This window comes from Furipterus horrens, unplaced genomic scaffold, assembly GCF_987537825.1.
Source record: "Furipterus horrens unplaced genomic scaffold, mFurHor1.1.pri manual_scaffold_5, whole genome shotgun sequence".
Lineage (NCBI taxonomy): Eukaryota > Metazoa > Chordata > Mammalia > Chiroptera > Furipteridae > Furipterus > Furipterus horrens.
Window position 1 is genome coordinate 91,729,347 of NW_028327175.1, and position 3,389 is coordinate 91,732,735.

The window sequence follows — 3,389 nt, forward strand, 5'->3', positions numbered from 1 at the left end:
GACTGGAAGATCGAACCAGCGACACTTAGCTCGCAGGCCGACGCTCAATCCACTGAGCCAAACCAGCCAGGGATATATATATATATATATATATATATATATATATATATATATACACACACATATATATAAACTACATTTTTTGAATAATTGAAAATTTTTACATCATTCCACTTTCTCTTTAAATATGCATTTCCATTTGCTCCAAGAACTTTATCCTAATGTAATACATTTTTATATTTGGAAATCTTTTATTGAAGTCATTATCTCTTTCACAAAGTATATATAAATTGAAAATTAAAACATTTTTCAAAATTTCACCTGATTGTAAGTCTACATATAATTTTAACATGCTGGTTAGAGTTATTTCTGCCATCCATAATAGTTCAAAATGGACCAAATTAGCCAAAATATATTCTAAGTTTCGGTAATTAATAAATGTAAATTCATGTAAAAAGTGAGCGTTTTTGGAAATGTATCTCCTAATGAGATGGATGTTTATACTTTGAATTGTGCCTTTGTTTGCATCTTCTCCCCCCACCCCAAGTATTTTCACCCTGGGGCGTTGCACCCCAGTGAAATTCTGGGCGCCTCACTCGCTCTCATGACATGAGAGAGGGAGACTGGAAGCAGAGCCCGTCCACCACCCCAGGCGTGTTCTCCAGGTGGCCAGTCTGGGGAAGGCACACACAAGGAGACTGTACACCTGCTGAGGAGCCCTGGGAATGACTCAGACCCCTGCTGCCTTCGAGTGCATCTTTCCCGGTCTCCACCTCGGCCACGTATCAGCAGCTTCAGTCCCTGGTCTGTCTTCTGATCAGCTGCCCATCCAGCCATCAAGCTTACCTTTCTAAATGACAAGCTTCACTCACCTCTTTCCTCCTTGGCCTTCCAAGTTCACTGCCAAATTTCCCCTCTCCCCTACCACCCTCCAGGCACAACACCCTCTTTATCTATTGTATCCAAACTTCCGAGCTGCTCCTTCAAGACCTTGGGCATGAACACCCTCATTGTATCCTTATCTGCCCCCACATCTGCCAATATCACCTAGTCTCCCCTCTGGTCTGAGCATTTTGGGAACATGTTCTATATAAATTGTATACACTTCTCAGCTCTCCTCCTGTGCCTAGCAAAGTGCCTGTGATGTGAGGTTTTTCGGGGGTAGCAGAAAATTGAATATCGGAGAAAGGAAAAGAATACTGCTATTTTTTTTAATTGCCAAAAATGTTTCAGTGTGGAATAGAAAGACAGAGAGAACTTATACCTATCAAACATTAAGGCTTATAAGGCCCTAAAATGATTGGGCCATGCCTGTGTGGCATTTTAATATTTTTATGGAAAGGATATGCCAGATGTGAGCCTTGCCTTGTTGGGCTGTAAAGTCTGATGGGGAAGGGGCCACGTGTGTGTTCCCTCCATTTCTTCACACAGGGTGGGCTCCAAATATATATTAAATGACAATGAATTGCCAGAGGGTTAGGCTGGTTTGTTAATCTTGGCACTCAGGTTAACCATGCTGATGTTAATAACGAAATTCCCTCTCTGAACACAGCCCCTTTTCATCCACAATATGACATGTGTGGCTTTGAAGTCTCGTTTTATGAAAGGGAGAACAAAAAGAATGCTAGTGTTATAAAGTTCCAGTACCGTTTCCCATAAATGCATCTTTTAATTGTACTTCATAAAAGAACGCTCGACTACAGCAGATAGAGACCTCTCTTGCTCTGTCCAAGAGGAAACTGAATGAAGGGAATACTTGCCAAGTCACTTGGAGCATGCGGATTTGTACAGCAGCATCAGCCTGTGTGGGAAGGCTGCGTGCTGTGCCCTGGACTCTGAATCGAATCTGTGCCACCAGCAGGGACCAACTAAGTCTCAGAGGGAGGAGAATGTCATAGAGTTGTGACAGCACTAGTCAGCAGCCTTCGCGGTGGATCAAGGGCCGACCACAGAATGCCTTCGGGTTCCTGGCTCCCTTCCCCCATGAGAGGCTGATTGGCAACCTTACAGTATTTCGGTTTTACTTATTGTAAAAATCCACTAGTCTTTATTCAACTTGGCATCTCCATGGCCTCTCCAGATAATGTGTCACAGACACACATGAGCCTTCTGGAAGCCCTGGGGCTTCCTGGCAAGGTGAGTAAAGGAAGCATTAGCAGAAGCAGCCACAGGCCCAGGGAGTTAGTTCCCATCCATTGTCAGCCCAACCTTCCCTCCGGTCCCAGGCTGCTAGTTGCTCTATGACACACAGCTCTGTCAGATCTCCCAGTTTACTGAGATTCTCAAAAGCTTTAAAGGGTTGCAGTGCTTAAGAGTGTAAAATCTGTAGGTGGAATGAGCCTGGAAATCTGAGAAACTTGCTGGGGGAATCAGGGGAGGTGGTGGGGCAGAGAAAAATTGTTGAGTGTTCAGCAGTAAGAAAAAGTGTCTCTCTCTCTCCTGTAGCTGGCCAGGTATGGTGCAACCTTCCATTATTAAATACCCTTAGAAAAGTGCTGAGAGGGCACAGAGACTTTCTAGTGTCCTGCCTTGGCCTGGTGGTAGTGGCAGCTGGGAAGAAAAAGGTAGATTTGGAGAATGGAGATGGGATAAGGAAGAGGGTGGGTTTCAGGAGGGTGGCGGTGCCAATGCCTTAAGTCTTTCAGGGCCCAGGTTTCTGCAGGTAGAGAAGATATTACTTTCCTGGGAGAGGGAATTATGCTAAAAGGGGCAGGCAGGCCCTTAAGTGCAGGCCCAGGGCCCAGGGGCTTGTAGGCCTTGTTGTGGACAGGAGGGAGTGCGTATTTATTCCAGGGAGCCGTAATGAAAAAAGAACCAGGGCCTGGATCAAACCCATGCTTCCTCTATGATTTTCACCTCTGACCACAGATCCTAGAGAAGGAGTTATGAGTTATAGCCCCTTGAAAAAATGTAGCCCTTTATATGTTTCTTTAAACTTTCTCCCATATTCACTGACAGATAGTATGATATCCATGCTGGTGAAGGAAGCTTGAGGAAGTTATAAGCTTTTGAGTTAAGGAGTATAATTATGGCAAAAAAATGAGCCAAGACAAGAAATAGACTTATAAACTTTGGTCAAGTTGGGATATGGATACGACACTTTTATTCTACAGATGAATTGAAGTGAAATAACAACAAAGAGTTTCTTGCCTGGGTCACAGCCAAAGCAGTAGGACAATCAGAATAAGAATGCTTAGTGATTGCTAATTTAGCACAAATCCTTCTTCACCAGGCTGTTTTAGCACTGGGTCCACACTAATGTGCATGCATGTGTGTGCATGTGTGTTTCTGGTTGTGTGTGTGTGTGCACGTGTCTGCATGTGTGTGTTTCTGGTTGTGTGTGTGCACATGAGTGTGTGTTCCTGTGAGTGTGTGTGCTTCTGCTGTGT